General features: G+C 36.6%; 1 protein-coding gene across 1 annotated transcript in view; it reads left to right on the forward strand.

The window, feature by feature from the left end:
* Positions 1-12,249, forward strand: part of pcdh1a (protocadherin 1a) — a 116,244-nt gene that overhangs the window by 12,983 nt on the left and 91,012 nt on the right. The window lies entirely within an intron of this gene.

Genomic DNA, 12,249 nt, shown 5'->3' on the forward strand with positions numbered 1-12,249 from the left:
ATTTGGCAAGGCTAAATTGCCATGGAAACCATGGAAATATTAATAGACTCAGAGGGGATTACGAACGGAAAAATTGTGGAGTCTAGGGATAGAAAGCTAGTGTGTCTCTAGGTTTCTGTGTCATCTGCAAGTGTGTGAACATGTGTCTTGGGCTGCAAATGTGTATATGTGTTTGAGTGCATGTGTGAAAAGGGGATAAGAGAAGATTCTTCCTGTCTTCTTTAAATATTGTATATATACCCAGTATGGGGCAGATGGTGTGATTTGATCATTCTTTTAAGACATCTGTACATGGGATATAGAAATGAATTCAATACCACCTCTAAACACAACAACAACAAAAAAAAAAACATTCAGAGCTTCTAAAAACATTGTACATTGTGTAACATAACAATATCGACTCTAACAATACAGTATTATTGTTGCATCGGTGGCTTTCAAAAAGATGCCATGGTTTTGAATTGAAAATATTTGACATTAGTGAATGTAATTTATTTTTATCGAAGACAAGTTGACATGAGCTTTCAAGACGCCTCTATACCATATCTCACACTGCGTGGCATCTATACAAAACAGTTTGACATCTCATAGGACTTTTCAGAAAAAAAGTTTACCACAGAACAATTAGCAAAAATAGAAGTGGAAAATATACCGCTGAGCTGTAAACATGTGTAGGTGACACATTTTCTTCTGAGCCAGTCTCACAGTTGGCTGGTTGGTAGTTTCAGCAGATGCCGTCTGACAGCTGAGGTGATCACAAGCCTTTGTGGGTGGAGTCAGTTTTGAGAACAGTCACCACTGTCTCCTTGATGGACAACATAAGGGACCAAAATGACTGCAAGCCACAGGGTGTGTCTGGGTATTTGTGTGTAGTGCCAATCTTCGTGTTTGTGTGTAGATTTCCTGCTTAGTAAAAAAAGTATTAATTGTAACTGCGGCACAGATGTAAGCTCTCAGCACTAGGTTTGCAGCTTCTCAATATGATAACATAAACGTGTATGAGGGATAATTCAAGTGATTGACAGGCTGCGTAAAAACACGGACAGCTGTTGCAGCTCATGTGACATACCTCAGCAGATGTTGTCTCATGTATGGCATCCCCTCTCACATCAGGAAGAACAGATTGACCAAAATATATAATTAAAGTAACTGCCAAGTGATGTGACAGATGTAAAGTGGTGCCCTTGCTTTAATTAACTGTGCTCCTGTTCAACAATGGCTTTTCATTGGGCATGTGGACATGTAAGTTCCTACAAAACTCTTGATAGAATGTCTGCAAGTCGTAGCTTTCCCTGCATGTGAAATATTCTACGATTTTGGATTGTGAACATTTCTAATTATGAAGAATTATGCTAAAAAAAACAAAGTTCATCTCTGTTATGGAATTATCCTTTATTTCTTCCTCTTTTTTGAATTCCCCTCAGGCTCTAATTAAATGCAGTGTGAACATGCTGTTGGATAAAATGAGTCGGTGTAGCAAGCTAAATGGGTGTGATATAAAAGCTATAAAATGAAAATGTGTGTTTGCATGCGTGCTTTGTAGCGTACTCATGTTTACATATCTCTCAGTTTAAGCTAAGCAGATCATTTGAAGCTTTAACATGTTTACCACATGAGGATATTTAGACTACTCCGCGCTACTTTAAGGGTTAAAGTTAGAGATTAGGCTACATCCATATTTAATGACTTCACCACGGACTAGAAAATTATGAAGAGCACCATCTAACTGTGATACACCAGATATTTAACTGTTATATTGGATGTCATATCAACAGTTCATCAATAAAATAAAGTGCAGATTATTATTTTTTATAGATTAATGGGTTATTAAAAGACTAGTTGCAGCCCAGATGTTATTTCACTACAAATATACACAGATGAATGGAGTCATAATAGGTGTGGTGTATATTGTGGGTGTCGAATTGCACTAATATTCATTTATTCGGTAGATTTGTTTGCTGCTCCTACTTTACTCTTAAATTCATTTCATGTACATATAGTGGTTAATAGATAATAATACGTTATTCTAGTATAATCAGTCATCTGCATGCTAAAATGATGTGATAAACTATTTAATTAGTATGCTTGAAGACTGATATAGCATACATTAGTGATATGAACAAAGACATACAGTAGTTGATTTGTTTCCTACATTTACATGCATGTTTTTGTCTTTATTGTCACAGTATTCCTGAAATGCCATCTCGAATATAATACATACTGTCTCTAAAAATGAAATGCGGCAGAGCACATGATCGCTATTGTCTCGCAGCAAATACAAAATAAATCAATTTTTGTTCTTCAATTGCTTGTAACCAAAAAAGAAAAAGATAAAAAGAAAAGGAAAAAAAAAATGAACCGGTAAATGCCACGGATAGACTTAGACATCCAAAACCCTTAACCACAGTTGTAACCAACGGTTGTCATGTACTGTATGTGTCTAGAGCCAATGAAATTCAGAACCATGGACAGTGTTTTCTGCTGCCAACTGCTCCAAAGCCTCTGTGCAGATGGAATACTGTTGCATCACAAGAGGAAAGAAATACGATAAGGCCGTGTAAGGCTTACACACACTGGCTCCTGCCCTTTGTCAACAATATTTTGAATCATACCAAGCAGTGATTAAATACTGGAAATCCAAAATAAAAATGAGACATTTTACTTCCTGTGGTCTGCAAACACCCAGAGAATTGAAAAAGACCAGAGAAATTTCCTTTTTTTTTTTTTTCTTTCCTTTTTTAAAATTATGTATTTGAGTATTTTTGACAGGAAACCTTGACACAGGTACAAAATTACTAACAAACAAAACCAAAATGCTCCTACACCAGCATCAAATGAACAGGATGGGGACGCTGTGTGATAGGTGAATAGCTTCCATGTACTGAATAGAGCTCCTTTCAGCTGCTTTCATGCTACTTGCACCTGTTTAGGTAATATTGTAATTAAAGTTGGGACATTGGGAATTTTCCTGAAGGCCTTGGCAAGTCAAAGTATTCTCAGGAGTATGTCACAATTTTGTTACTGAGCCTGAAAAGCCATTTACATACAGGAAAGTGTAGACGTTTCAAAGGTATTTCATCAATAATGTGCTTGCGCATGATGACGTGTGCAGTGCAGACTTTTTAAGCAGACAATGTTTCATTTTCATTTCATTATTTATTCCAGTTTAAATGATTGGAAAGGAGTAGGATGAAGAAAACTTATAATACCTGCCTCTTTCTTAAAACATCTACTTACATCAGATAAGCTGCCGTTTCAGCTATGACAGTAAACACTTTACATGATAGTCAATGAAAATAAACAAATTAATGTTTTTAAAAAGCTTCTCTATTCTCTCTTTATACAACCTCTTAAACTGAAAAATAATTTGTAAAGCTCTTCTCTTCCATTAACAAAGAATTCCACACTCTGACACCCACAACAGAAATATACATTTGCTTTACATTAGTCCTTAGCCTTTGCTGTTTAAAATTAAACTTCCTTCTATGTTTTTCATCCTGTGATACTAAAACAAATAATCTCGACGGCAAAAGTCAGTTTCTCGCTCTAAACACAATCAACAATGCCCTTAATTCAGCTAACTCTGTAAACTTAAACAATCCTGATTTAATAAACAACTCATTTGTATGTTCCCTGAAATTAACATTGTACATTATTCTTATTGCTCTTTACTGTAATAAAAACAATGGCTTTGTGTTACTCATATACGTGTTGCCCCAGACTTCAATACAATAACTAAAATATGGCAGAATAAGTGAACAATATAACATTCTCATTGCTTTATAATCTAACACATATATTGCTTTACTCAATACAGAAATATTTTTAGACACCTTTTTTTTTACATAAGCAATGTGTGGTTTCCATGTAAATTAATCATCCACTATTACACCCAAAAAACAAATTTCTGAAACCTTTCAATCGCAACACCATCAATAGGCAATGAAACATGTTCCTTCTTTTTTCTATTTGTGAACACCATGAACTCAGTTTTATTCCAATTCACACATAATTTGTTTATATCAAACCATTTTCATTTTCTATTCTCTGTACTAATGTTTTTAAATCATCTCCTGAACATAAAAATTACTCCTGAATTATGTTTGAAATGTAACAACAAACTAGACTGATTTTTATTATATAATATTGTCATACTTGACATTTTAATATTTGCTCAAATGCAAGTACAAACATTTGGAGAAGATTTAAAGCTGAGAAGAATATATATATATATATATATTTTAGTTCAATTTGATAGTTCCTGTTTTAAATCAAATTTTCAGTCCTCGCTTTCAAAGTAAACACGTCTCACTTGATGCATTCTTGGTTGTATCCAGAAATTACTCTCAAAACCGCAAATAGCTAAAACAAGACAGCTCCAAGCTTGTGCAATTTTACAACTGCTGTCTTTGTAGATGTCTAGTCACCCTTTTGTCACCTTTGAATGTGTGATATTGCATGATGGTTGCTGGAGAAACCACTGACTCACATTACCCCTTAGAGCTGATAATTAGCCCTGTTGGGTCCATGAACTAGCACCTTTTTTTAACACTGCACTTAATGAGAATCCGACATTTGTCCACAACATAGTGTGAGCGGTCTGAAACACAGAGACATGTCTGTGTAATTTGGCTGACATAACCACTCGAAAAGCTGTAAATTGATCCTTATATATGTGCATTCACACTAAAATGCTTTATTTAGGAATAAGATGAATGAGTGTTGTCCCGCTGTGGGGCGTACTCATCTTCATTCCTATCTGCAGTGCCAGTCCAGTACATTCTTAGAGCAGAAAAGGATGTAGCGTGAGTCACAGAGAGTCTTAATTAACCTGCTTCATTGTTAAGCAGAGCCCACACTTTGTGAACTTTAGGCATCCCTTTGAGCTGAGATTAGCCCAATTTAGCCCAGTACTGCTGTTTGAACTCAGCAGAGGTGTATTTTACAGACGGGGCCGGAGGCAAAATTTGCACTTGTTCTACAAGACTGTGACACATTATTCTCTCTTACTTGTACTCCAGACCAATGAAACCTTAAAATAACTTATTATAAAGCATGTCATCTCCATCTCACTGAGAAGTTGGCAAAGCAAGGAGTACTGCCGACTTATTTTCCCATATCTTTTCCTATTCCAGTATCCAGTCTGCCTTTCAGTTTTCTTTAAACAGCTACAACACACAGACACCCACACAACACAGGGCTCTTTGTGAACCGCATATTTGCCCTGGTTGATTACCCAGGAAAGGAAGCCTACATGGAAAGTGAGGTTCAAAGCATTGTCGACGCTGAAATAATTCATCCTTCCTATACTGCATGTTGGGCTTACTGTTTTATAGCTTAATACCATGATGCAATGCATTGTGCTGGCATTGCATTGTATGGGAAATATTTTTGTTTCCAATATTGCTCCAATTTCTCATCTTAACAACACTATTTCCAAATGTTTGCTCTTAGTAAGTTCATTTTGTTGTGTGTAACACAGTGTATTGAGTATTTGTATTTCTGTAAAAGAAACATATTAGACTAGAAACACTACTAGTAGAGTTGTATAACTGAAACTCCTACCATTTGCTAGTGCAAGTGTTTTATATATACACACACACACCTACGTACACCATCAGTTATATCAGGAGGTGACTCCAAATATTGTTTTCTGTTTTCAGTATATGACTTTGTCTATTTTGGTATAAGTGTTGTCAGCAGTAATTTGAATTATTTATTTAAGGTTTTGGACATTATCAAATTCATAATGATTTAAAAACAAATAAAATAAATTATGGGAATGATTAGTTTAGCCTTTTGAACACGAGAAAGCACCAATAAGAGATGGAGCCTATAATGAATGTGTAGTACTTTGAACTACACTTGATGGAACTGAGGCCTAGCTGGATCAAACATGTCATGAAGATGACATGGATAGAGCCATAGGAATTTTAATTGGGAATCTTGCTGTGCTGTGGAAAATGTGTAGCATGAGCATACAAAATACTGCATGCAGTAGACCTCTCCAGCTGCTTATGTATCTTTGCATTTCACCCCTTTTTCATTAACAGTAAAACTGCAGAAAAGTAGGACGTAGACTATTGGAAATTGGGTATATTGCTGGCAACAGATACAGAAAAAAAAAAAAAAAAAAAAAAAAAATACACATATACACACACAGTCACACAACAACAAAATGAGGATTCAAAGGGGCTCTCTAACAAACAAACCAGTATCTGCAGAAGTGGTTTCACTGCTAAGGCTCATAACTTGACCTAACTTGAACTAATTAACATGTATAAAGGGACTGATCATTGGTGAGCAGCTGCTGAGCAGAAAGGTAGAAAGGTGACAGTGTCGTGACATCTACAGAGGAGGAAAACTGTTGTGTGCTGAGGAACGACAGAAACAGGAAAGACCCTGTGACAAGAGAGAGAAAGTGTGAGATGGTGTGAATGTGTCTGTCAAAACAGGAAAGAAAAGGATGGATGGATGGATGGATGGATGGATGGATGGATGGATGGATGGATGGATGGATGGATGGATGGATGGATGGATGGATGGATGGATGGATGGATGGATGGATGGATGGATGGATGGATGGATGGATGGATGGATAGATAGATAGATAGATAGATAGATAGATAGATAGATAGATAGATAGATAGATAGATAGATAGATAGATAGATAGATAGATAGATAGATAGATAGATAGATAGATAGATAGATAGCACAGAAAGAAAAAAAAAAATCAAAATATGTGACAATTATAAATAATATAAATATATAAATCATATGAAATTCTAGTACAGAAATGTAATCACTTCTAAAAATCAATTCCAGTCCGTGGTTGCTGGGTGCAGTTGAATAGCTGTATGGCCTGGGGGACAAAAGTCTTCCTCTGTTGAGCAGGACTGAGACAACATTCTGCTGCCGACCATACTCCTCTGCTCTCTGATTGTGTTGTGCTGAGGGTGGCGGGCATTGTCCATGATGGACAGCAGTTTATTTAAGGTTCTTCTCTCTGCCAATCACACAAGGGAATTCAGCTCGATGCCAACCACAGAGCCAGCTCTCCTCACCAGCCTGTCCAGCTGCACAGCATCCCACCTCTTAATGCTACATGCCGCAGCATAGAGGAGAACTGTGTTGACAATGACTGGTAAAACATCAACAGGAGTTTTCTACAGCTGAGGAAGGACTCCAATGGCCTCAGACAGTAGAGTCAACTCTTGCCTCTTTTTGCCTCCTGCTGCAGTGTAGTGGTATGGACGGCCACTAGAGGACGGCTCTAAAAACAGCACGGCCTCAATAGATTCACACTAATCCTATCCATAAATATGAAGTCATTTTTTTTCAGCCACCATTTTATATAGACTGTTGAAAATGGATAAATTATTATTCTGTTAATAAGGCTTATACAAGGGTTTGTTATTCTGTGCTGACACATTGGGCCTTGATTGACAGCTCACTTACCTGTCAAATCAGAATTTCAGAGCTTCTGCTTATTGAACAATTATTTTATTCCTGACAGACTTTTTAACTGTAGTGGTGGTTAACCCTTTAACAATGACAATCTCTCCGGTGCTGCATTTAGCACTTTACCACATTCAAATTACTGTAACTCCTGAACCGTTTATGCCAGGGGTGTCAAACATGCGGCCCGGGGGCCAAAACCGGCCCACCAATGGGTCCAGTCCGGCCCGCGGGATGAATTAGTGAAACACAAAAACTACACTGAAGATATTAAAAATCAAGGATGTCAAAATAATTTTAGGTCAGTTCCATCTAAAGTGGGTCAGACCAGTAAAATACTATCATAATAACCTATAAACTAGAAGCACTCGGAGAGCGCAGACCTCCGCCACGGCTGATCAGTGGCGCCCCCCGTGGGCCCCCCCACCCCCGATCACCACCAAAATTTAATCATTTCTTCCTTATCCCATTTCCAACAAACCCTGAAAATTTCATCCAAATCTGTCCATAACTTTTTGAGTTACGTTGCACACTAACGGACAGACAAACAAACAAACAAACAAACAAACAGACAGACAAACAAACAAACCCTGGCAAAAACATAACCTCCTTGGCGGAGGTAATAATGAAAACCACAATTTTTTCTCTTTGTTTTAGTCTAAAAAAAAAGTAAAATTACACAAAAATGTTAACATTTACAAACTAGCCTTTTACAAAAAAATTTGAAAAACCTGAACAAATACGAACAACCTGAAATGTCTTAGGAGAATTAAGAGTAATTGTACCAATATTCTGTCTGTTATTAAATGTTTTGTGTATTTGTAGATCCACAGTGATCTGTAAGTTGTAATGAACATGTGAAAATGTGAAGCTGAGGCCAAATAATGGCATAAATTGTTAAAATTGCACTTTTTAAAAAAAAAATGTATTTTGATCATGGTTGTTCATGTTTTTCCACATTTTTTTAAAGGATGTAAAAATTTTGATAATATAATTTTCCTTTTTTCATTCTAAAACAGAAATTAGACATACAAATTTTGGAAGTTATATTATTTTTGTATTATTGTGTTATTATTTTAATCATCCGGCCCACTGCAGGTCATATTAGGTTGTATGTGGCCCCTGAACTAACATGAGTTTGACGCCCCTGGTTTATGCCATCTACACAATTCAAACGGAATCAAAAAGCTGAGATCATGAGGTTTCTGACACTATGTAACACTTAACAGCAGGAATGTGGGACTCTATTACAAGTAGAAAGGAACTTTTTCAGAGACTTCCACACAGGCTAAAAAATGCCTGGAAATAACAAAAAAAAAAAAAAAAAAAAAAAAAAAAAAAAAAAAAGAAGCCATAATATGCATACTGAATATTCAAGACCAAAAAGCATGTTTGAGCAGATGTAAATTAGTTGAAAGTTTCTTTCTGCAATCTCAAAAAGTTTGAGACATTTACAGTTATTTCTGGTAATAGATATGCTAAAAACCTCAATTCTGTTTTTTATGTTTACTGAAACACACTGTTTTAAGCATTTATTATTGAGAATAATAATAATTAATGGACAGATATTGAAAGTTAAGTTCTTTCTGAGAATAAAAGTGCAAAAAAAGCATTGGCAAAAAAGACGTTTTCTGACACTTTTATTGCAAAGAAAACCTGAAGACACCTAGCAGCCTGTTATAATGGCAGTCTTAAAAAGGTTAATAACTTGCACTATCAAGATCATCAAATGACTGAAATATTATTTTGATTTAGATATTAAAGTTTTGGGATGAATTGTTTTATTATTTTGCAGTGTTCTTTGTGACCAAGATGTATGTAGTACCCTGTTTTAGTTTAAATATTTTGTCAGTATGTTAAGCTTATTAAGATAGGAAACAGTAGAACAAGTATGTTCTGTTCTTCCTCTAGATCAGGGCTGTCAAACTCATTTTAGTTCACGGGCCACGTTCAGCTAAATTTGATCTGAAGAGGGCCGAACCAGTAAAATAATAATATAATAATATATAAATAATGGCAACTCCAAACTTTTCTCTACATTTTAGAGTGAAAAAAGTTAATTTGCATTATGAAAAGGTTTATACCTACTAACAATCCTTTCAAAAGATGTGAATAACATGAACAAACTGAAAAAACAGGTATAATTTTAACAATATTCTGCCTCAGTTTATCATTTATACGTGTAGATTATAACTTACAGATCACAGTGGATCTACAAATACACACAAAACACTGAGTAACAGGCAGAATATTGTTAAAATTGAACTTATCTCTCGTAAGACATTTCAGGTTATTCACATTTTTTGCAAAATTATACTTTGTTTTAGTGTAAAAACATGAAAATATTTACATTTACAAATAGAAACATTTGAAGTTGACACTATTTATATGTTATTATGATATTATTTTACTGATCTGGCCCACTTGAGATTGAATTGTTCTGAATGTGGAACCTGAACTAAAAGGATTGTTAATATTTTAGTGTAATTTTTGAATTTCACAAATTCATCCCAAGGGCCGGACTGGACCCTTTGGCGGGCCGGATTTGGCCCCCGGGCCACATGTTTGACACCTGTGCTCTAGATACACGTCTAAACACACACATATTCACACACACAGTGTTGTCAAACATAGGTGATAAGAAGTAAACTTATTGTTGGCATAAGTTTACTTAGAGTTGAGGCCCCACATCTGCTTGACCTTTTTAAACAACAGTAAGTTAAATACCAACTCATTTGTATGGATGAGTCCACCCATAGAAAAAAAATGTACAATTCATCAAATGTTCGGGGCTGATTATTTTTGAGTCCTCAGTGCTGAGTGTCCATCTTATTTGCGCTCTGAATAAATTTTGTCAACTTTGAGACTGAGCCAAATCCAGACTCATCCCCGGAGCTTCCAATAAAAGAACGCGCTAACATGACTTTATAATACAAATATTTGCTGTGTCAGTAAGCTAGCATTTAGCATTAGCTCAGCCATCACCTTCCACTCTCCTGCAGCTCCACCCTGTTATCAATGTGACATCCAACTCCAAAGACTACACAGGAATGGCTAAAATGCAAACTCTAGATTTCAGAACACCAGTCCGAAAACTAGTATGTGTTATTAGGATAGCTCTGTCCACTTATATACAGTTTATGGCTCTGACCGCCTTCACAGACCCATGGAAACCAGTAGCAGATTCGGCCTGGCCCTCCAGAAGTCCATTATCATCTCTTCGGTCCTAGAAGTGCACAGCAGTAGATGGTTTGACCTCCACCCTGTCATACAGTCCTGTCCTCCCTCCCCTAGGAGCAGGGCTATCAAACCTGTTGAAGAGGTGGCTGAAATGGTTTGCTGTCACCACATGGCCATCTGCTGTGCTACTGCTCTTCTTCCTCCTCTTCTTCTCGCAGCCAATTATGGGTTTTATATCATACCAGACCTCCCTCACGTTGTTTCCCTGCAGTTTCAAGACTCAAAATATTTATTTTCACCGCACAAGAGCAAGATGATTTCATTTGCAGCAACCCTAAATGCCTAATTAAAGCTAGAAAACTAAGAAAAAATACACACATCAGAATATACACACATATGTCGGCCCTACTTTCCCTCTGTGCGACATCTTTGCCCCTGTCAGCTGGACCTTGATCCCCCATGTGATGGGGGGTGGGGGTGGGGGCTTCAAAACCAAATGCAAGCCATACAAGATGAATACAGAACACTTTAGTACATAGGCAGTTGTGATACTTTGTTATAGTTTATATAGTAGAAATGTTATGCATAAAGTAGAAGATAATGCAGTTTTAATCAAATCAGTAGCCTTTTTTTTTTTTTTTTATTGTGAAATATACACAGTTCTTCTGGATCATTGATGTGTGAGCTGCATTCATCCAGACTTACTTTTTCCCCATTAGAGAATGAAGCCAAGGACTCCAGAGCCTTTTCATTATTTTCTGCTGAAGCATTGCCTTAAATACTCTCTGCTTCTAATTTCATTTTGTTTAGGATGGCTGAACATGAAGACTGAACTGGCAACTTCCCCTTGGGACAATAATTAAATTAAAGCATAATAAAATATTCCTCACACATCCTCAAAAGATTCACACATTCATAGAAAGTTTACAAAAGAAAAAGAAAGACAGAAATTGGAAATGTTGTACATCAAAAGATAAGTATCTCACAGGCATGCGTTCTCCTTGACTGACTGCGTGTCATATTTGCCTTAAACCAATTCTTGTCATATGTTTTCAGTTATTTCAGTCTTTTAATTGTCTAAAACCGCCACCGTAGATTCATCTTGTGCATAACTGAGTGGCTGTCAGCTTTTTAAGACGTTCTTTTTCCCCGGGTAAAACAGAAGTCCCTCTTTGGTTCAGCAGATCGAACACCAGGCATTAAACACTAAAACAGACATCACAGACTCAGTGTTAAAATGCAGCCCAGAGCACACTGATATCCCTTGTTTAAAGACTATATCACCTAGTAATAATTCATGCATACCAGTCGAGGGGGCTAGACTAGTGCTCTAGACTAGTGCCTAAAATGCTTAAACTCCACCCTCTCATGTTTTTTTATTAGGTGTCTGTGCTCATTGCTATTAAGAAATGCACTAGGCAGGTGGAGATAGTGGCCAAAAATATCCACATAACATCCCCAGACATCCTTTGAAGTATCTTGCCAGGATAGAGAGGGTGTGTGTTACCTTGGGTTACAGTAGACGGAGACGGATGTCAGCTGTGCGATCTGGCTCTGCAAAATATAAAAGATGGCACAGCTCAATAATCAAGGCTTATGCGGAAATGCTG

This window comes from Sphaeramia orbicularis, chromosome 14, assembly GCF_902148855.1.
Source record: "Sphaeramia orbicularis chromosome 14, fSphaOr1.1, whole genome shotgun sequence".
NCBI classification, from domain to species: domain Eukaryota; kingdom Metazoa; phylum Chordata; class Actinopteri; order Kurtiformes; family Apogonidae; genus Sphaeramia; species Sphaeramia orbicularis.